Below are 24062 nucleotides of genomic sequence, written 5' to 3' on the forward strand. Positions count from 1 at the left end.
CTAAAAAGCAAAGTGTTCAAAGCCAAAAAGTAGTTGTAAACACAAAAAACTAAGCGTTCAATTAGTACATTCAATTAATATTTGAAATGCACTCTACCTAAAAATACCATAGTAAACAAAAAATAGTCCCAGCCCTCATAGAGCTAAAAATGATCTGATGTAGAAATGTCATAAATAAGAAAAGATGCTCAACATCACTAAACATTACAAAAATGCAAATCAAAACCATGAAATGACTTCACAATAGTAGGATGACTACAAAACAAAACAGAAAATAAGTGTTGGGAAGGATGTGGAAAAACTGGAAGCCCTGTAAACTGTCCATGGGAATGTAATAAAATGGTGCAGCTGCTATAGAAAACAGTATGGCGGTATCTCAAAAAATTAAAAATAGAATTACCACATGATCCAGCAAGTCCACTTTTAGGTATATACCCAAAAGAATTGAAAGCAGAGTCTCAAAGAGGTATTTGTACACACATGTTCACAGTAGTATTATTCACATCATGTAAAAGGTGGGAGCCACCCAAGTGTCCATCAACAGGTGAATAAATAAGCAAAATGTAGTATATACATAGTATGCCCTAAAAAGAAGTTAAATTCTGATGCATGCTACAACATGATGAACCCTGAGGACATTATGCTCTGGTATCTAAAGTATTCAAATTCACAGAGACAAGAAGTAGAATGGTGGTTGCCAGGGGCTGGGCGTTTGGGGGAATGGGGAGCTAATGTTTTACAGGTATAGAGTTTCAGTTTTGCAAAAACGAAGAGTTCCAGAGATGGATATGGTGATGGATGCACAACAATACAAATGTACTTAACCACTAACCTGTGTACTTAAAAATGGTTAAGACAGTAAATTACATCTTGTATATTACCATAATAAAAGGAAAATTGGGAAAGGAAATAAAGATGTCTTGAGCAAATTAACCAGCAAATTTCTATGCATTTCCAACTAAAGGGTGAGAAAAATGTTACTTAATTTACCTGTAGCTTAGTTACTAAAATTCCCAAAATAGTCTGTGGTATATAAAACCTATTAAAGTTAAAAAAGTAGTTTTCTCTGGAATGAAAATTTATGATGTCTTCACTTAATATAGGAATGTTTTATCAAAGTATCTCTGGAACATGGCACAAGATTTGAAAAATGTTCCTGAGACACAATGCACAGTATAGCTTCAAGTTCATTACATCTGACATGTTAAATGTTCAGCCAAATATTCTTTGATCATTTGGACATTACTTTGAAAAGGGAGTTGGAAAGGTATTAATATACTCACGCTGAAGGCTTTATACATATGGCTAATAACTAGTAACTCCAAAGCATCAGGGAATTCCAAAATTGCTATTTGGGTAAACCTGCATGAATTTTCAAGATGTAGTTCTCAAGGTTTATCAAAGTCTGCCCTAGGCAGTTTTGCACAATGGTTAGAGCATAGGCCCAGAGACTAAAAGGTTCCCAGATTTGATTCCGGCCAAGGGCACGTATCTGTTGCAGGCTCAACCTGGTCGGGGCTCGTGAGGAAGGCAACCAACCGATGTGTCTCCCTCACATCGATGTCTCTCTCCCTTCCTGCCCCCATCCTTCCACTCTCTGAAAAGCAGTGGAAAAAATATCCTCGTGTGAGGACTTTAAAAAAAAAAAAAAAAAGATTTATCAAAGTCTAACATGCTATCAAACATGGAACAGCAGAACAGTAAGAGATCTGGTCTCACATAGCAACTCCATATTCTATTTTGGAGACCTTATTACTAAGTACATGAAGCCAAAAGCTGGTATCAGAAGGGGGAAGAAGAAGAGAGAAGGAAATATGTAAGGCATTGGCTGAATAGATTAAAAACATTTAAATAAGGAGGTTTGGATTTTTTTATTTTTTTTTGGTCACAACTTAGTAATGTGCTGCCACTTTAGTAAGGTAGTAAAGACCTGCCGGCGTGGCTCAGTGGTTGAGCATCAACCTATGATCCAGGAGATCGAGGTTCGAATTCCCAGTCAGGGCACATGCCTGGGTTGTGGGCTCAATCCCCAGTCAGGGGCATGCAGGAGGCAGCTGATCAATGACTCTCTCAACACTGATGTTTCGCTCTCTCTTCCTCTCCCGAAAATTAATAAAGACATATTTTTTTTAAAAAAAGAAAGGTAGTAAAAATGAATCAGGCATATCAATGTTTACACGAATTTGTTTTGCTAATTCATCAATTCACAAACTGGTACACATTTTATATAAGAATGTAGTAGACTCCTCCAGACATTGCTGGGGGAACAGAATGACAGATGATCATGAAATTGGACTATAAACTCCATAAAGACAGGATCCCTGTTTTATTCTCTGCTATTATCCCCAGTAGGCAACACAGAACCTCGTATGACAAGCAAAAGTTAAAGGTTAGGAGTTATTTTAAAGGAGTTTGCTAAATTGAATCATAAAGGGGTATAAAAAAAACCATAGGTATTTTCAATATAAAATACCAGGCAGATGTGTACCCCATACCATCTAAATGAAGCTGTCAAAAACTGATATTTCTCAGAATAAAACAAAACAATTGCCCAAGACATCATCACTATACAACTAATCTGGAAATAATTAGCTTTGTTAACAATTAAATTGGGGGGAGTGGGCCATAATTTCAGTAAGAGGAGGAAAACAGAGATAAGCAGATGGGTTCCGTGCAGACCCTGGCTCTAAGGGAGTAGAGCTGAAGAGTTTTGTGGCTTTTGTCCTCCAAGCCAATTTTAAAAGGAAAGAAAAAAAAAAAACTGGAAAAGAAAACATTGAAAATAACACCATGGCATTAGTTACTATGAAGCCAGAAAGGCATTACTTCTTTTCTGCAAACCTAACATGTACACAGATACATTATGTACAGATATTTTTGGAGGTACTTTATTATTTCTTAACAACCCTTAATATGACAAGCAAGAAAATTCCCAAGTAATGAAAGACAATTTCCCCAACATCTGTACCTCATCTCCCCTATTCAACCTCTCTAGAAACAACTGTACATGCCAGTACAGCTAACATTTAAAAAATAATACTTTTTTCATTCTTCCTATCACAATCTACTACCTCAGATTTTAAAATAATGTAACTATTACAATTTCTAAAGGCCCTTTTCTCATATGCTTATAACTTAGTCCCACTTGCAGAGAATACTCTTTTTAAACTAACCTGCCATAAATTCTCTACAAATCCACATCACTAAAGTACCCCCCCAAAAACAGTTGTCAGTAAGCAACATACAATAAAACTCACCCTCCTTATTTTATGTTTGGTTTTCTCTCACTCTTCACATGTTGTTCGTGGGTAGAGAAGTTCTTCCTCCACCCATTTCCACTCAGTTTAGGTCTCTATGCCTGCTCCCCAAGGGAAGATGATAAAAGCTACTTCCCAACGTGTGGAACACCTCGCTCTGCTCTGTCCCCTTCCCCCGACCCCTTCCAGGGTTCATGGTGTCCAGTCTTTCAGCTCACAAAATGGGGAGAAGCTTTGAGAAATCAGTCTAGTGAGTTGCCCCAGTAGCAAATCCCAGGTGGATACAAATTGGGCAAAGGAAGAATTAGGAGATATTTTAAATGATCTGGTTCATCCTGTGCCCCAACAAACTAATGCCTGAACCTTGGTTGGTGTTCATTGGTCAGAAGGAAAAAAAGTGTTCACTTTAGTATGTTTCTTCACAATATGGCTGAAAAGGGGTAGAGGATTTATAAGATGTTGCTGGTAATTTCCCTCTGGAGAGGAAAAAGGAACTGAGTGAGAAGAGAAAAGAAAAAAAAGGACAGTCTTGATTTCACTGTTCCCTACACCCCCAGATGCTATCATTTGGGACTCTAAGGAAACATGAGAAAAAATTTTAAAGCTATCTGCACAGAAACTAAGTGGAATTTTAGCTGGTAGCCAAAAGTCTAAAGGTTAGATATGCAGCTCCTTACCCCCTGCAGGGGGAAAGGTGGGAAGAAAAAGTGGCTCTTGACTGAGTGGAGGATTGTATGTGACTGAACTTGCTGTCCCCTTCTTGGCTCTCTGTTCTCAGAATCACAGACTGCCCCCCTCCCTGACAAGCAGACTCCAGCACCTGGTGGGGGTAAGAGAAGACAGAGAAAAAAGGGAGACAGAAAAAGATAAAAGCATCAACAGCCATGTTGCCAAACTAACAACTAAACCTATGACATGAAAGAAGGAAATTAATAGCACTAACCTAGATACAAAACAATAAACAAAAGATCGCCTCAAAACAAAATAGGCCTCCTCCCCTTTGACACGCTAACCAAATAACACACAGTAACCAACAGAAAAAAATTTAACTATAACTTAATTTTTTAAATTAGAGGTTTTCATTCTAAAGTTAGGAAATAAAGGTTAAATCTCCATGGTTAGAATTTCAGACAAGTTTTATTCCAAATGAATATCTTGGCATGCCTTTATTTTGACAATGAATTGTTTTTAAAAAACGGGGGAAAATGACCTTTAACCTACCCAATGTTGTGAAAGACTTAAAATGAGATTTAAATGACATTTAAATTTTAATGGTTACAGCTATTAAAAACATCTGTCAATATCATGCCCACAAAAAAAGGACTATCTTCCATACTAAGATGCCCATTTACTTTCCACACAGATTTCAGAGTTTAACCCAACTCCCCAAAGATGTGGGAACAATTTCATAATTAATGGGAAAAATAACAGCACACTGAAAGAATTTACATCGAAGTTACATTCAACACGGTTAGTATAATAACCCCACTCACAGAATATAATTAACGCCCCATCTCTATTCATAAACACAAATAGGATTAAATACTGGGATTACAAATCTTCTATCAGACATAGGAAAGTAAATACGAAATTATCCCCTAACTATTTTGGCTTTTTTTTTAAAAAGGGGGAGCAGGAAATGTTAAGAATTGCATCATGGTCAGATGCTTAAAAAAATAAAAATAAAAATCAACCAAAACAAGCAACTATTTTGTCCTCCCATTCTTATACCGGGGCCATCAAAGGAAAGAGGAATGCCTGTCACGCTCTCTGAAATGTACACGTAAGGAAGAAAGCATGGATTTAAAAACATGAGGGCTGCAGGAGGAACGCCACATCCTCCTCCTCCGGTCACACCACAGGAATTCGTCTGATGAAAGCAGGGCAGCAGAGACGACCACCCGGGGGACAGGTTAGCACAGCGCATTCCCAGGGTCACCACACCCCCTCACCGCAGGGAAACCATACTTCACGCCCGAGGTCGCCGCCCCTCCGGCGCGGTCGTCCCAGCCGCACGCACACCCATCACCGAGCCCCTCCCGGCAGCGCAGTCCCAGGTTCTACCTCGTTCCCCACCGCCTCCGGCTCCGCCCGAATCGACCCCGGCCTTCACCAGCCCCGGGCCCCGGCGGGCGCGCACAGCCCGGTCCCCGCCGCGGCCGAGCCCGCCCGCCCCCCGCTCGCCGCCGAGTCCACGGGCCGAGCTCGCCACTGAGGCAGAGGGACGCGGGGCGGGCGCGCCTCCACCTCAGCCCGGCGCCGGCGGAGGGAAGCGCCGGGACCGCTCACCTGGTTCCGGCGGCGCCTCCCTTGATCTTGGCCAGAGGAGCCGGGCAGGGGCCTCGGAGGGAAGCGCGGGCTGCCGGGCGGGCTGAAGGTCCGAGGAGAAGGGGGAGGGGGTCGGGAGCCGCCTCTTTTCTCTCCGCCACCGCGGCTCCCGCAGCCAGGCCGGGCGCCCTCCCGCACACTCCCCACTTTCTCACAGCCTCGCGGTCGCTCGGGCTCGCCCTCACCCCCACTCCCACACACACCCCGTCCCACCCACCCCCACACACACCCACACACACTCACACACTCGCACCCAGCCGCTCCTCGCTCCCTCACTCGCCGGCGTGCGCGCGCGCGCGCGACCCCGCTCACACTGCGCGCGCGACGCCGGCGGAGGCTGCCCCGCGCTGCCCCAGACGGAGGAGCCGCGTGCAGAGCCCCGCGCGCGCCCCGGCCCCGCCCTCCGGGCGCGGCGGCGCGGCGGGCGGGGGACAGCGGCCGGCGGGCTCTCGGCCAGGCCGGCGGCCCAGCCGCCCGGCGGCTCTAGCACCTGCGCCGGGACCCGCCCTCCGGGCCGCTGGTCCCCGCGGGCGGCCATCGCCGACCTCCGGGGATGCGGCGAGGCGCAGGAGCGCGCGCGAGAGGGACACGGGAGCACGAGAGCGCTTCGAGGACGCGCTCTCCCACCCGCCCCAAACCGTCCTCACGGAGGAAGGAAAACGGGTGGGGGAGCGAGGTTTGTTCCTGACTGGAGAACACACCGCGAGATGAATCCCTTCCGTTGTACGCCCTCCCGCCTTCGCAGTCCCTTCTCCGGCCGCGGTCATCCACACTGAACCCTGACGCGAGCCCCCCGAGCGGCCGGGACGCGGGTGGGCGCTTCTGCCCGCTGCCCAGCCCTGCCCTGCCCTGCCCTGCCCGCCTCCCTCGCAGCCTTTCTGACGGCCTCTGCCTGGCACCGAGAGGCAAAGATCTGGGGACAAAAACCATGGCTATCGCTAAGGTCCTCGTGCCTGCACGGAGTGAAGACAATGCCTCTGTATGTTGTGAGGCAGATGTTTAGGCTCCATCGCCCGTCTTCCGAGCTTTCAAGATGCACGCTGTAAAGACACAGGCAGGGTGCGGGGTGCCGCCGGCCTGGAAACCGAAATCGCCGCGGGGAGATGGGTCACTTAACTTCCTCTGCGCCTTGAAAAGATGAGCGCATATTCCAAGGCTGGGTGAGAGGGAATGAGATGATCTATTTAAGAGCGTTTTGTAAATTCTCAAACTAAATAAAAATAAAAGGTTAAGAATATGATTATGTTCAACTACATTACTACTGTTGTAATTTTTCTATGCCATAAAGAATGAAGCCGAAGGTAACAGGACTGTGCTGCTTCGCATGGGATTCATTTCCAAACAACCTGCCATTCATTCCCGTCAGAGGTGCCGGCTAGGAGACAAAACAGTGCCCTCGCAGTCTGCCTTCTCGCAGGTCACAGCTCCCTTCTCGGTCGCCTTAGCGGCAGATTTTCCCGAGTGCTCCCTTCCCAGCCTTTTGGGTGTGCTTCTTCTGATGATTTTCCTCAGGAAAACTAGGGTGAAACTGCCAGACTGGGTCAGATCTCAAGTTCCACTTAACCTTACCTGATCTTCGGAAGCAGCTTCTCAGTATCTTAACCTGCTCAACTATAAAAGTTTAAAAATACTTTATAAAAATAGTTACCCGCTTCTTGAGCTGTTATAAGGGGTAAATGAGTGAGAGTACATAGCGACTGATGCTGGCACCACAGCTGAGATTCCGTCAGCCTGGCTCCCACTGCTTGCTCTGCCCTGGTGACCGATTCCCTGAGGCCCTGCTCCAACGTGAGGGCTCGCCCAATGGGTTTCCAGTGGCTTTTCTATACAAATGGCCCATCTTGGCTCATGCTTCAGATTTTCCTAAAATCAAACAAGCGTCGTCTGGCCTCAGCAAGCCCCATACCTTATATACCTCTCTCTAAGGGGCCCCAGGCCCAGCACTAACAGCAGCCGGCCTTGGCGCACAGCTTGGCCTCCCCTGGGCACCTCCAAGCCCAGCCCAGGTAGCAGCCATCTGCAGATGGCTTTGTAGCTCATGGCAGGTGGTCCCAGGAAGGACACAGGCAATGACTGACCTTGGCCTGCACCTCCCTGGAGACCTCAGAGCCAGCGAACCCAGTGGACAGCTTCAGGATACTTCAAAGCACCACCACCTGACCACCTCCACAAGCAACACACGGGGAAGACTCGGCAGGCACCAGAGCCCTGCTGAAGTAAGTCTTGCTCTGTGGGGTGGGCCCCTGCACCACTGATCCTCCACAGTTGTGGGCTGTTGGTAACTGGAGATCAGCGGTCGCAACCATTCCTTGCAGGTGACTGGCTTGGGGGTAAATTCCTCCCATTGCCATGCCAACAGCAACCAAGGCTCAACTTTAAGAGGAGGGTGTACACAGCCCACAGGGTGGGGTGGGGGCGGGGCGAGTGCACACCTTGAGGTCCCAGGTTGGGTGATCAGGGCAGCTATACCACTGGACCCTACAGGTCACCTACTACATTAGGCCACTCTACCAAGTCTGGGAGACAGAGCAGCTCTACCTGATACATAGAAACAAACACAAGGAAGCTGCCAAAATGAGGAGACAAACATGTCCCAAAGGAAAGAACAGGACAAAACTCCAGAAAAAGAGCTAAACAAAAATGGAGACGAGTAATCTACTAGATGCAGAGTCCAAAACACTGGTTGTAAGGACGCTCAAGGAACTTAGTGAGAACGGCAACAGCCTGCAAAAGGACCAGTCAGAAATGAACGATACGGGAAACCAACAGTAGAGCAGATAAAGCTGAGAATCAAATCAGCGATTTGGAATGTAAGGAAGTGAATTATACCCAGTCAGAACAGCAAAAAGAAAAAGAATTTTTAAAAACGAGCATAGTGTAAGGAGCCTCTGGGACATAAGCATACCAACATCCACATCATAGGGGTGCCAGAAGGATTAGAGACAGCTAGAAGTTGAAAACCTATGTGAAAGCATAATGACAGAAAACTTCCCTAACTTGGTGAAGGAAATAGACATACAAGTCCAGAAAGTGCAGAGAGGCCCATACAAGTCCAGAAAGTGCAGAAGGCCCAAACAAGAGGAACCCAAAGAGGCTCACACCAAGACACATCATAACTAAAATGCCAAAGGTTAAAGATAAAGAGAGAATCTTAAAAGCAGCAAGAGAAAGACAGTTACATATGTATTAACAATTGAATCTAAAAAACAAAGAAGCAGAGCAAAAACAGAGATACAGAGAAAATTTTGGCAGCCGCCAGCTGGGAGGGGGATTGGGAAGATGGGCCAAAAAAGGTGATGGAATTAAGAAGTACAAATTGGTTGTTACAGACTAGTACAGCATGAGAAATATAGTCAATAATATTCTAATAACTGTATGGTGTCAGATGGGTGAGAGACTCTTCAGGATGATCATTAGTACGTTATTTCATGTCTAATCTCTGGATGTACACCTGAAACTAATATAATGCCATATGTCAACTGTAATTGAAAAATAAAAAATTATTTTTTTTAAAAAGAGAGAAGCAGTATGCTAGAAAGAGGAGCAGTATTTCTATTCCAGATTCTACTGCCAGGAAGCTTCCCATTTGAAGGCCATACAGCTTTGTAGGACCTCACCCCACCCAGCTCTAGAATTCCAGTTATCCTCTAGTCTGGTACTACCTTGAATATTTGACATCTTTGGTAGGATGGGCCCCTCAGGCTGTTGCCTGCTATGGGCAGTTCAAAGACAGTTCATACTGAATACAAGAAAGTCCACGAGTGCTATGTCCATATCAACATGTTCATCTGGTACTTTTCAGTTTGTTAAGCACTTTACTCTCATTTTGATCCTCATTTTAGGCACCTCAGGGCATAAGGCAAGGCAGTATTTTTTAAGCACTTTTTCCTAAGCAGAGAGGAAAGTGAGGCTCAGAGGGACACAGGTCCCACAATAAAGGTGGAGCTGCATCTGGAATTCTGATCTCCTGACTACAAGGCTCCATTCTTTGCCCTGCACCAACTTTGCACAGCTAGAGGCACATTTTGTAACGCCCCCGAGAAGAGCTGTCCCTGAATTTACCCTCCCTGAGCTCCTCCCTCATTCTTCAGCAAAGGTAGCATAGAGCATAGAGAGGTCATGGTATCCTGACCAAGACTCCCACTAAAAAAACCACTCAGCATTTCAAGATGATGCAAAATGCTACGGGGAGAGTGAACTTTCTGCCTCCTTCCAGCTACAAGCTGAAAAGGATGCTGAAAGTGTGAGAGAGGCTGACACCAACTGTTAGTGCCATGGACTTACCCTGGTTGCCTAAATGTTGAAACACGGAAGGATTTGGACTTTGAAATATGACAAGTATGGTATTGTCAACAGCTCTCTCGTGAAAGATACCAAACACTGCTTCTTTAAAGTAAGCCCAGCATGACACGCATGGAGCTGAAGTCTCTGACCCTGAGTGACGGAAACAGAACTGTAAACCTAAAAAAATAAAATGAAAATGAGATTTAACTTAGTCACGGGAACTTCTTCTAGAGCTAGATAGATAAAGACAGAGGCAACGTCACTCTGACCTTGGGTGTGGGCTGGGGCGAAAGTCTTAGCCAAGAGCATCTCCGTTTTGCTTTGTTGTCACAGCACTCCTTTTTTTTTATTAAATATATCTTTATTGATTTCAGAGAGAGAAAAGGAGAGGGAGAGGGAGAGAGAGAGATAGAAACATCAATGATGAGAGAGTCACTGATCGGCTGCAGCCCACAACCCGGGCACGTGCCCTGACTGGGAATCGAACCCCGATCGCCTGGATCCTAGGTCGACGCTCAACCGCTGAGCCACGCCCGGCCGGGCAGCACTACATATTTTTTATTATATCACATTGCAGCCATTATGACCCCTTTCTCAGCTCTTTGCTCACTTCATTTTTAAACCTAAGTAATTAGAAATTACTAGAATTATATTTCTAGTACTACTTTCGCTCCATTCGTGGATGTCTTTTGTTTCATTTAGCCATCTTTTCCTCCGTTTCTTCTACTTTTTAAAAAATTTATTGGGGTGACATTTGTTAATAAAATTATATAGGTTTCAGGTGTACAGTTCTATAATTTATCATCTGTACATCTTGTGTTCACCACCCCAAGTCCTTTCTACTGTGTTTTTTTTCTATCTCCCTTCCTTCTTTGTTATTTCTCCCTCTCCATCATGTTTCCCTGGCTTTGATTAAAATTCTCCTTCAGTTTTTTCTTCACCACTCTCTCCTGTTGTGGAAACAGTTCTTTCCCAGGCTTATTTTTCTCCTCATTCCTTTCTAGGGTGTCTTTGTCTCCAGCAGAGGGGGTCTGCTGGTGATGCCGAGGAAGGGGAGGAGGCCTGGGAGAAAGCAGGAGGCGAGGGGGGAATGGTGCTTCAGCTGTTTCTGCAGTCAGCCTGTACAAGGCCGACTTAAGCCGGCCTCTGTAAATTCCTCGTCTCTGCGTCTCTACTTGCCTACCTTCAATCCCACTGCCTATGCCCACCCCCCATTTCTCAGTGACATCACTCTCTACCAGCTGTGGCTGCCAGGGGGCACTGACCTACTTTCGCCCTTTCTATTAGGCACTCAGCCTTGTTTTCTCTGCTAAACCCTTTTTGTCCAGCATGTCAGTGGATCCTTTTTCAAACCTCAAAACATTTCAGCCTCCCACAAGATAGTAGTTGTATTGTGAGTGTTGCAAGTGTGAGAAAAAGCATACCATAAAAAAAGTTTTCTACGACTTTAGCAAATTCATTTATGATTTAACTGGGTTTGTGCTTCGTTAATTACAATAGAATGTGTACATATTTGGAGAACACACATATTAGTAATAATTTTGTGTTCGATCTTTATAGGCATGCTTGGTTAATGAGCTCTTAGATCCTTTGTGACAAATTCTACTATATATGTACCATTATTTTTCAAATGTTTGTATGTGATACTGGAGACACAGCAAAAACAGCAGGCATTGATATCTAAACAAAACTTTACATACTAAGAAGTGGGGGAGGGGGGAACAGGCAAAGAAGTGGTTAAGAGCATGTACTTCGATGCTTGGACTCAAATCATGGTTTTGCCACTTGCTGGCTACGAATTTGGACAAGTTACTCAGCCTCTCTGTTCCTCAGTTTGCTCATTTGCAAATAGAAGATTCTCAAACCCAGTAGAGTTATCAAGAGTATTAAACTTTAATTATGTAAAAGCTCTGAGAAGGTTCTATGTTCTAAAACGTGTTATTGCTTTATAAGATTGGGGGCAGATATACAACTATATGTTTCAAATATTTCTATGGCAATTTCCTCATTCACCATTTATTTACTACGCAAGCCAGTGTTACAAATCCTTTATCTTGGCCTAAATTGTCTGGTCTAAGGTGTCCAGAAAAATTCATGGAAACAACCACAAAGGATAGAAACAAATATATTAGAGATTTGCCTAGTAATTCCACTGTGTCACTCAACATAGATTTTTTTTTCCACATTTTTCTTTCTTTCTTTTTACTGTCTCTTTTGATTTTATGCCATGCTGTTAGGATGACACCTGAACTGAAAGGCATTAAGGGAGAGAAGAAAAATCAAGAGAAGAGTTAATTTGGGGATTCAGGTGGAGCTGATAGAAGAAAGGTAACAGGAAAAGCAAGGAAGATTAAAAGAAATTCTAGCTCAGTGACCAATATGGGTTTGAAAACCAACAAAGCAAAAATTATTTGAAAACAGAATGAAAAGATAGGGACTATAAGAATGGGACAGAACAGATGCAAATTGCACTGTTTCTTGGCACTGAAGATAACTAAATGAACTTGGACTAGTAAACAGTGCTCCCTAGTCTAACTCCGCAACATGCAAAAGACAGCAGAGAGAACCAGGACGATCACAGTGGTATAGGCCATTAGGATGCTTCCAGAATTCTTCCATCATTTAGCCTGTCAATGTTGTTAATCACTCAGGGTGCTGCTGGTGACAGATGTGTGACAGATCCTCACAGCCCTTGTGTGGTTTAAATACCATCATTTCTGTGGTTGAAATGCCTACCAATTCAGTCATATTTCCCTGCACCGAGTGTGGGGGGTAGGGTGTTCTTGTTTTCTTTTTTCTCGTTATTGCTTAATGGTTCCTTTGATCTTTAGAGAGAATACACTGCCTTTCCACATTTATTTATTCCATGCTCTTTCCTTCCAGTCTTCCCAGATTGACATACATTTAAGGCATTCCACTGGATGAGAGAGCAGGAGACTAGGAAATCACCACCAATGATTTTATTTTATAGGCTCAATTTTCTCTTCTGTCAGAAGGGATTAACAATATCTGCTCAGCCTTAAAAGGTTTGAGGCCAAAATGAGCTTATCAATTATGAGTATTTTAAATCAAGAACATTTTTACAAATGGTTATTTGTCCCTTTAAGACACTATTCTCTACAGCATAGGAAATATAGTCAATAATATTGTAATAACTATGTATGGTGCCAGGTGGGTACTAGACTTATCGGGGGATCACTTTGTCAGTTATATAGATGTCTAACTACTATGCTGTACACCTGAAACTAATATAATACTGAATGTCAACTATAACTAAAAAATCAAAGAACATTTTTAAAATATGCTATTTTTAAACTTTCCTGTACTTAAGAATCACTTGGTATGCTTATTAAATATGCAGACTTATGGCTGATGGTATAAGCTTTGACTTCGGCTCAAAAATGTATATACAGCCCAGCCGGGCGTGGCTCAGAGGTTGAGCACTGACCTAGGATCCAGGAGATCACGGTTCGATTCCCGGCCAGGACACATGCCTGGGCTGTGGGCTCAATCCCCAGTCCAGGGCCATGCAGGAGGCAGGAGGCAGCCCGTCAATGACGACTGTCTCATCATTGATGTTTCTATCTCTCTCTTCCTCTCTCTGAAATCAATAAAGATATATAATTTTTAAAAAGGCAAATACACAGGCTGATTCAAAAGGTCAGGGGTGAGGGCTAAGGAAGCTACATTTTAAACTCGCGTCCCAGGTTATTCCTCTGTAGTAGAGAAAAAGAAATATTGCTAACAATAAAGTACAACTAAAGGAGGAGGAAAACCTGCGTCACTCTTTCTTAGTCTTCTTTTCCTACATCCCTTCCTTCTCTGGTTCAGCCAATATGCTGCCTTTCCTCCCTTCCCCACCCCATCCTCCTGTGCGTCTGGCATTGGCATTTTCTTCGCATAGTTAGAGAGGTGCTGGGTTGAACGTGCAGAATGGAGCGGAGGGAAAGGAGGAGGAATGTGGGTGGAGAAAGGCTAGATGAGTGTTTAGCTATTCTGACTGTGAAGGCTGTGGTTGTGGGGCTGGCTCTCGCCGGCTGGCTCCGGGAGGGGAAGCAGTGGGGCGAGCTAGACCTACTGCGGCTGCCCCTTCTGTCCCTTAGCTGCTAGGGTAGGGTCCGATATAAGACGCCCACTACCTTTCCTCCAGCCACTTAAATTTTACAGTAATCACATTAGGTCCCCCATAAAGAACACTATTCTAGGTACTGGTAACAATCCTGGATTCATTCCTCTTTACAATTCTTTCTTTATACTTTTAGTTCTGATCAATTCCTGGCTTGTTTCTGTGTCTTTAAACCCAGGAGGTAAAGATTTGCATCAGATGGTGTGTCTACAGGGGGACTTAGAGATTCCTGCTTGGCATGCACTCTAGATAATAGGCGAGTTACGCTTTTCTGGTTGATGTAGATACACACCAATGCAGAACAAGTAGAATCAGAGACACAGAACTGATTGGATCTGGGAGATTTGTTTTCATCAAACCTTCACTTTTCTCCTAATATCTTCATATTCCCCTAATATCATCACCAATAAATTTTTTAAATGCTTCTTGCCCTGGCCAGGTAGCTCAGTTGGTTGGAACGCTGTCCTGTACACCGAAAAGTTGATGGTTCGATCCCTGGTCAGGGTGCAAATGGGAAGCAACCAATCCATGTCTCTCTCTCTGTCTCCCTTCCTCCCCTCCCCCCTCTCTCTTTCCCTCTCTCTCTCAAAATTAATAAAAACATATCAAGTGAGGATTTTTTAAAAAATGCTTCTTGCTGCAAATCTATCATATGCTAACAAGGTAATCTGATTGGTTAACTGAAATGTCTAGATCACATGTACATTTCAATAGGGTCATATATAGTTAATTCTTATATCTCTGTTGTCTAAACCTTGGTCTTCAGTTTGCCTGCACATTAGAATTCTCTGGAGTGCTTTAAAAAATATTAATGCCTGGATCCCAATTCCAGATATTCTGCTTGAAGCAGTTTTAAAAGCTCTCCCTTGATCCTAATGTGTCTAGGCATGAGAGCAAAAATCTGGAGGTGTTTTGGTTTAGGCAAAGAATGCACTTTAATTTCATCTCAGAGATATTACTCACCATAGGGTTGGTCTCATACTCATAGGGATATGCAGTAAATATTTATAGCTCTTGGTACTATTACCACACATATCTAAACATTGATATTTGACTACTTTGGTTATTAAGCCTTATATTGTAACAGCCACTGTTTATTGAGCACTTATTATGTAGTGCATTCTATGTGAGTTACCTCATTAATTCTTGTAACTTAACGAAGTCCTTAATTTCCATCTTGTTGATGAGAACACTGAGGCTTATAGAGGTTAAGCAACAAGACCCTGCCACTAGAAAATAAAGCTGCGATTTCAAATCAGATTCACCTGACTCCAGAAATGCTAGGTTACTTATAATAATGTCTTCCCAAGAAATTCAACTGACCCCAAAGCCTCCAGCAGAATTTTAATTTACTAGTGAAAAATGAGTGGTGTGCCTGGCTGGTGTGGCTCAGCGGTTGAGCATCAACCTATGATCCAGGAGAGTGCCGTTGGATTCCAGGACAGGGCACATCCCTGGGTTGAGGGCCCGATCCCCAGTAGGGGGCATGCAGTAGGCAGCCAGTCAATGACTCTCTCATCACTGATGTTCCTCTCTCTCTCTCTCCCTCTCCCGTCCTCTCTCTGAAAGACATATTTTTTAAAAAATGAATGTTGCATGATTAAGCCAAGACAAGCTACTTAAAATACTTCTAAGGATACACTGCTATCCAAAGGAGATGTGCATCCATACCTGTCTAAATATATCAACCATGAAACAAAGACTATGATTGAATCTAAGAAACTGCCTTTTGGGCCTTGCTTTCTCATTATGAAAGTGCCAAAAATAATTTCTGCTTCCTCATTGCTTCATATAAACATATGAAGTATAAATGTGATCATTATTCATGTAACTACTTTCTTATATAATAATCTAAGCAATATTATTGGCTTTTTAAAAAAAAAAAACACACACAACATAGTTCTTTTTTTCCTTAAAAGAATGTTGTATGCAGTATGAATTTTTTTTTTTTAATTGATTTTTAGAGAGAGGAAGGGAGAGGGAGAGAGAATCATATATCAGCTGCTTCCTGCACACCTCCTACAGGATCAAGCCTGAAACCTGGGCGTGTGCCCTGACCGGGAATCGAACTGCAACACTTTGATGCACAGGACCACACTCAACCAACTGAGCCACACGGGTCAGGGCTGCATTATGAATTTTTAAGGATGTGTCTGGCACATAGTGACAGTTCCTTGAATTGAATGGTAGCATTTTTTTAACAGGCAAGTGGCCTGTAAGTGAATAGTCTAACATTCTCTATCCACAATTTCACCAATACAACCTGCTTTTTCTGATGTACAGCTACCATGAATTGGGTTCCTTGACAGTGAGTAGGACTGAGGGATAGGTTAGGTATTATTCACTCTCTGCTGAACTTTTACCTATGTCAATTTCCCCATGTATCTTCGCCAGATTCTCATAGTGTTAATATCCCTTGATCATAAAATGCTTCTTCTTTTGTCTTTAGTTTGGATATATTGTACTTTATGTTCCAGGAGACTGAATATCAAAGTGGAAGTAAGTAGCACCATCTTAGTTCTGTGGGAGGAGGGCCCACCAAAGGAACAATGGCCTCTGCCAGCACTTCTGTCTGAGAGAAAGCTGTCCCTCCAGCCCTTGCCCTAAAATCAGATACTTCAGTTCCTCCCGATATGTCTCTGGTTTCTTTCAAGCTGTTGCCCCAGTGCTGGAGCTCACAGGAAGAGAATCCGAGGACGTCTGTGCATGAGCCATTTAAGAGGAGCTGCCTGGGACTCCAGCAGCCCTCCTTCTCCCTCAGCCTCAATCCCCGCTGATTTTTACAGCCAGAAGTTATGGGGACTTCTCTTCCCGGCACTAGAACCCTGGGCTGAAGGGCCTAGTGTGGGGCTGGGACCCCTTCCTCCCCAGAGGGTACCTCTGTAGCCAAGATATGCCTCCCAATTTTTATCTGCCACATGTGGTGTGTCCCCAGTCTGTGTCCCCACCCCTCCTACCAGTCTGAGTGTGGCTTCTTCTTTAATTCCCTCGTTGTCAGACTTCCATTCAGTCAGATTTCAGGTGGTTCTGAATGATGGTTGTTCTGTAACTTTTAGTTGTAATTTTGATGTGGTTGTGGGAGGAAGCAAGTACTGTAGTCACCTACATCCCCACCTTGACCAGAAGTCCCACTAAGTTAAATCTTCACTCCAGGTATAGGTGGTCCCTGTTAAATTTTGCTAATAATCATAGTAATATCGATAACTATCCTTGAAATGTGGGTGGAGATAGAGCGTATTTCAACACCCCTACTTTTGAAATATGTCATACTCTGCACATATTATTTTAATCACCAAAAAGAAATTCTCAAATTCCGTTGAATTAATCTCTGATCAAAATTGAATGTCTTTCCATGACATCCACTAGCTCTCCTGCCTAACAACAGCAACCACAAAAACCCTCTTTTTTCTCATCTAAGAACCTTTAATGCTCCTTTCTGGGTAATCGTTAAGTGTTTAAATATCCTGGGTATAACAAAATTACACCTGCAATATATATGTTAGGATAAACCATGTCTAGAAGGAGATATGGGATAAACACTAGGAACTACCTTATCTCAGGGCACCAGAAGAACTAGGGTCTAGAGGGCCTATCTCCGGAACAATGTTTCTGTTCTTCCCCCCCTCAAATCTGTCCCTTCTCTAAGGAAGGAATTTCTATTGTTCATCTTCTGTTTTCTCATTCCCCCTTTCTCCAAATCTCCTTTTTCTTTTCTGTTGTTGCAACAGCTTCTCTCTTTATTTCTTTCTGACCGTGTTGTGTCTTGGCTTAGTCAGCCAGACTTTTACTAAACTTTCAGAGCTGGAATTGGAACAGCGCATTTGGCAAAAAGTCAGTCACACATACCACACAACCACAAACAAGCACTCTGACTGCAAAATCCTTTCAACAATACATTCCCGTTTCTTGCAGTCAGCAGTCCACAAAGACCCATGATCCGAAATCAGCAACACACGCATCCGCATACATTCCGCATGCACATGGCCTCTGCCATCAGCTCACAAAGACACAGTATCTGCAGAAAGGCCTTGCAGGCAGCACACACAGGCTGCATTCTCCACCCCTTGCATAAACTGTTCCTGACTGGCTCTTTCTCGCAGCACCCTCCTCCCCTCATGCTGCCTGGCAATGGCTCCCCTCCTCTTCCTGCAGTTCTTGAAGTAACTGCAGTGCCATCCATCACCCTCCCAACAGCTCCTCGGGCAAAGCAATTGTTTTGTGACGCTCTCTTTCCTCCTGACTGGGAACTTGCTGTAGCCAAAGGACTGTCAGAACGGGCTCTCCTTCTGGAACACAATACTGTAGGCTGTTCCCTAGTGCCCTGACTTGATTCTACGGATTATAATTTTGACATGGAAGGCTTGGGGAGAGGGCAGGGAGGAAGGAAAAAAGGAAGAGAAAAAGGAAAACAGAAAAAAGAGAGAAGAAAGGGGAAGAGAGGAAACCCTGGTAAAAATTTCAGTGGAGACAATTTGGATAAAAACAGAGAAACAGACCTCAGCAGGAAATAGTGGAGAGCAGAGGAGGGGAGAGGAAATAGAGCAGTAAGTGTCAAACGAAAAAGAGAAACAAAGAAACAAGACAAAAGTATGAAAAGTTAGTTATAACAGTTTCTTGAGCTTTTTTTAAAGCAGTAAGTTACCAAGGTGACCCTAAAAGTAGGACAGAACATTCTTGGAGAAGATTAATAGGAGAATCAGTGATAAAAAGAATATTCTTCTGATAGATTGTATATTTTGAAATTTCCTAAAAAGACAAAATAGACAATTATCTCAAATATCTGCAACAAGGAAGATTTAAACTACTAATTTGTATTTTGTGATGCTTGGAGAGAAAATATGTTTGACTTTCAGTTAGAACAACAGATGATTTGTCTCAGATATTGCAGTATTTGAAATATACTGACAATTTATCTGTTCTTTATCTGAAACTCATATTTATTTGGTATTTTATCTGGCAATCATGTCCTTGGGAGATTCTGACACATGCTTACATTTGAGAAATTCTAGTATAAAGTAAGAAAGCCCACATTTAGTAAGACCGCCTGGAGGTGGTTGCAAAGTGGAGATTCTCACCCTGACTACAGACATACCAAATTGAAATCCCCAAAGAAGGAGCTTAAGAATCTTTATTTGATATGCATTGGATGGTTTTGATATGCATTGGATGGTTTTGATGACCACTGACTTCCTTACAATTCTTCCAAGGAACTCTCCCTAAACCTGCATTTTAAAATGTTAAATCAATTAAATGAAAGGCCATTGGATTGAGATGGCTCTAACGCTGAGGAGGCTTATGTAAGCAAGCCAAAATTGAAGCCTATAAATGAGTCTAGGTTAGGAAATCAAAAGCTAAGGACAGCCCAGCCTGCATGGCTTGGTGGTTGAGCATCAACCTATGAACCAGGAGGTCATGGTTTGATTCCAGGTCAGGGCACATGCCTGGATTGTGGGCTTGATCCCCAGTGGGAGGCGTGTAGGAGGCAGCTGATCAATGACTCTCCCATCATTGATGTTTCTATCTCTCTATCCTTCCATCCTCTCTCTGAAATCAATAAAAACATATTTTTTAAAAAAAGCTAAGGACAGACAGCTAGGCTTAAATCAATAATTTCCTCGCTTTCACCTTTTCTCTGTAGAAGTCTCTCAGAGCGCCTATGGGTAGAGGGTTCCTAAACACTTCCAGTTTGGTGCTGCCCAATTTGAATCTATTTTTGTTCAAGTAAACTCTTAAAATTTTTAACATACCTAAGTTTATCTTTTAACAGTTCTAGTATCAGAAGAAGGAACCAAAGGAGACCCCCAATGACCCTCAGGAGCAACAAGCAACCAGGTGTAGGTACCCACTGAGCCCAGTGAGCTCCCTGCTTTTTTGCTGTCTGGTGGTTGTGGGTAAGCCCCTCTCAGATCCTAGCTCTCTAACTTTAGTGTTATGAGTTGTGTGACTTTATTTGAGCATTTCTTTTTCCAGGCTGAGTCCAGAAACCAGCCAGAGTTGGACAGTGTCCAACTTAGAAACCCAACTAGGTTGGGGGTCAGACTGCGTCGGACTTAAACTGGATTGGGTCCAGGGTGAGGCCTCAGGTGAATAAAATTCTGTTTTAGGGCCGAGCAAGTAGGTTAACCTTACAAAAGATAGCCTTGAATTACAGTGGCCACAGTGGGAAACTTTTAACCTGGATCCATTTTTTAGGTGCCTTAAAGAAAAAGGGGTCTTAGCTAAGAACTCACTATAAAAGGTAGAGGGGAAATTATTTTTTCTCCTCTACAGTTTCTAGTGGCAAAACAAGACCCACTGCGACACCCTGTTTTCTTTAGGGCCTGCAGATGGGACCCTGAGAACATGCAGAAGCTGGCAAAGGGTGAGAGTTCTTACCAAAGTCATCTCTCTCAGATCTTTATCTGTGTTGCCTGGTTGAGAGAAGAAGGTAAAATTTCATGTTGCCCTTTCTGTAGATGTTCAGAACAAGTCACAAGATGTGCCTCTGTGGTATTTGGCCTGCAGAGAAACTTCTGCCTCCCACCCCACTCCCACTGGCCCCCAGCTACCGAAAAAAATTTTAAATGAGGGGCCCTGCACTAAGAGATTATCAGAGATAAACTTTTTTACTTGTCTATTGGGCAGGACAAATGAACATCTACTCTTCCTGCAATGACCTTCCTCCTCTCTGAAGCCCCAAGGCGACTCACCTCATCCTTCATGCAAAATGCCATATATACCTCGTTTTAACTTTCAGTCCCTGAATCTCTCATGTATGGGGGAGGGGGATCTCTGACTCTCTCTGTGGGGTTTCCATACATATATGTATGTAATTAAATTTGGTTATTTTCTCCTTTTAATTTGTCTCATGAAGATTTAATTATTAGACCAGCTAAAAGAACCTTCAAGGGTAGAGGAAAGTTTCTTCCTCTCACATCTCTGTCTTGTCAGTTGCCTGTACACACAAGAATTAATAACCTGCATGACCCAAGCAGGCAGAAAGCCAAGCTAAGTTCTCAGGACTCAAATAAGAAAAACAAGAAGGCAGTAGCTGTCCCAGGGAGATAAAGAATCAGTAATCAATGGGTACTCCAAAACCAAATTCACAAGAGTCTGAATTGAACAGAGGTGTGAGTTGCACCACATTTATGACTAGATATGGCTGGACAACATGTGGGTTGCACTCCATTTATGACTGCAGCGCCACCGACTGTTGCCAGCTCTCGAGGGAGTTGTCTAAGTCTTTCTTTTGATTGTCTTTGGGAGAAGCTCTGGATATTGGGAGAGTAGTATTGTTGGCTGTGAAACAGCATCAGGTGTTAGACCAGTGGAGTCAGACAGGACCTCTGTTCAGCAACCTCGGTACTTGAGTTCTGGCTAAGAAAGAATTCAGAGGCAAGACTCAAACTATAAGAGAAAGTTTATTTACAAAGTCACAGAGGTAGAAGCTGTGAGCCATAGAAGAAATGGGCTCAGGAAAAAAGTTACAGAGGCAAAAGAAGGTTCATTGATGCTTAGGAAAGAGAGGCAAGGAAAATTCGCCTGTGGGCAGAGGATGGGGAAAGACATGGCATGCTCAAGAGAGAAAGCCAAGCTAGGTCCTCCATCCTAAAGGCTTTTAAGGGTTAAGGGTTAAGTGGAACAACAAATTAATCTCTCTCTCTCTCTCCCCCCTCCCTTCCTCTCTTTTATCAATAAATAATTTTTTTTTTTAATTTAAAAATAAAGCACATATGTTGTACCCATTCATAAACTTCATTTCTTGAATATGATCTTTTCTCCTTTCTTTTCTTTTGATTCAAACTGGCCTCATCCAGCACCCTGACTTACCTGCCTCCCTTGCATGTTCATTCCCTTAATCATTAAGCCCTGGTTAGAAACAATGAAGCCTGGTCAGCGTCAAACAATCTTAGAAACAAAGCCTAGTGTCTAGTAACCACAGAGGAAGATAACATCTAGGCCTCGGTTGTGTTTCAGTTCTGAACCCGGGCAAATGGAACATCCTACCGACCAAATCCTTGCAAAACCAGATAGAATGATGCCATTGCTGACATCAGGACCAGATGCAATGATCAACTACCTCTTACCCTAGCACTAACCAATCAATAGAGACCGCGCCCTAACTCCCTTAGTCACCATGATTAATGATTTCCCCCCTATATAACCCAATCCCAGGAAGCCATGGTGGAGCCACATCTTTGTGCACTAATTCACCTGTGACTCTGGGCATGGTGCCACTTCCTCAGCTAATAAACCCTTACTTTCTTTGTTGCAAGCTCCACTTCTTATCTTACTGGGCTTTGATGCATGCAGCCAAACTAACTCCTTTAGTCCGATAACAATGTCTTCATAGTTTTCAGCACTAAATATAATACAGACGTACAACTTTTAGTCTACCTGAGAGTACTAGTCATAAATTCACGTTACCAAAATTTGTCAACAAGGAAAATAACATGAGATGATGTTTAGCTGTTTAATAGTCTCATGAAATCTTCATGAGTAAGCTAAATATAATTGTTAAGAACAGGTAAATTAGATGTAAATAAGATATAAGTTTATAAATAAATTTTTCAGCAATATTTATGTTTTATGGTATGTCTACTTAAAAATAGTTTCCAAAATTTTTTGGTAACTTGAAACCTTAAAATTATACTAAGTTAAATGATAGATATTCATTGAGTAGGTCATTTTAAATAAGATAAAATACTGAAACAATTATTAAATACGAGTTTGCTTACTTTTGGCTTCTTATTACAAAGAAACTAAAGATATTTGGGTTTATCAGTAAACAGGTCTTGTGCCACATTGAAAAATTCATCAGGAAGAAAAATATACATATAGAAATTATGAAATGTATCCAATCCACAGAATCCTAGTCTAACAAACATTCCACAGTTGTTTACTTAGTTTTCACAAGAAATTAGGGTTTTTAAGGGTTAAGAATTATAATCAACGTACGTAATTTTTTTTAATGTCTTTACTGATTTCAGAGAGAGGAAGGGAGAGAGAGAGAGAGAAAAACATCAATGATGAGAGAGTCACTGCCTGGCTGCCTCCTGCACACTCCCAACAGGGGATCAAGCCTGCAGCCCGGGCATGTGCCCTGACTGGGAATCGAACTGTGATCTCCTGGATCCTAGGTTGATGCTCAACCACTGAGCCACGCCAACCAGGCTCAATATATGTAATTTAAACTACTACAAATAATAAGGCTGAAAAAAAACTGTGTAGGAAAAATAGGTAAGGAAAGTAAAATGTGTGTTGGTTTTTTGTTTTTTTAATAAGGAAAAGTACAAAGGACATGTGTTTGTTAAGGGAAAAGAGTAATTTTGTCTATAAGTTGAATGACTGGTTGTTCCAGAATGGGAAGTAAAAAAAGTATAGGACAAAAACGGAATTGGTATAAAAAAGTTGTATAAGATTTGTCAAACAAAATCTTTAGGAAAAAAAAATATTGAATTTATTGGAGAGACATTGGTTAATTAAATTATATAGGTTTCAAGCATACAATTCTATAAAACATCAACTGTATATTGTATCTTGTGTTCACCGCCCAAAGTCAAGTCTCTGGCTGTCACCATTTATCCCCCCTCACCCTCTTCTACCTGCTCCCACCCCATTTACCTCTGGTGATCACCATATTGTTGTGTCTATCAGCTTGTGGGGTTGTTACTTTCCTTAATCCCTTCACCTTTTTCACTCAGCACCCTAACCCCTCCCCTCTGACAGCTGTCAGTCTGATCTTCCTATGATTGTTTTCCTATTTTGCTCATTTATTTTGTTCATTAGGTTAGGAAAGGAATTTTATGTGTTGTCAAGCTGGCTAAAACTGGAATAAATTGCCTGGCCGGGCATGGCTCAGTGGTTGAGCATCGACCTAGGATCCAGGAGATCAGGGTTCGATTCCCGGTCAGGGCACATGCCGGGGTTGCGGGCTCGATTCCCAGTGTGGGCCGTGCAGGAGGCAGCCGATCAGTGACTTTCTCATCAGTGATGTTTCTCTCTCCTCTCTCTCTCCCTTCCTCTCTCTGAAATCAATAAAGACTTTTTTTTTTTAAATATATCTTTATTGATTTCAGAGAGAGGAA

At 43.0% G+C, this 24062-nt stretch overlaps 1 protein-coding gene across 4 annotated transcripts in view; it reads right to left on the reverse strand.

Moving 5' to 3' along the window:
- Nucleotides 1-5727, reverse strand: part of RIMKLB (ribosomal modification protein rimK like family member B) — a 32855-nt gene extending 27128 nt beyond the window's left edge. For all 4 annotated transcript variants that reach the window (XM_087814800.1, XM_087814802.1, XM_087814801.1 and 1 more), the window contains exon 1: nucleotides 5547-5727. The gene's annotated coding sequence lies outside the window, so the exon portion shown is untranslated. The remainder of the gene's footprint in view (nucleotides 1-5546) is intronic.
- Between the last annotated feature and the right edge of the window lie 18335 nt (nucleotides 5728-24062).

This window comes from Miniopterus natalensis, chromosome 2 (assembly GCF_054644295.1).
Source record: "Miniopterus natalensis isolate mMinNat1 chromosome 2, mMinNat1.hap1, whole genome shotgun sequence".
Classification (NCBI taxonomy): Eukaryota; Metazoa; Chordata; class Mammalia; order Chiroptera; family Miniopteridae; genus Miniopterus; species Miniopterus natalensis.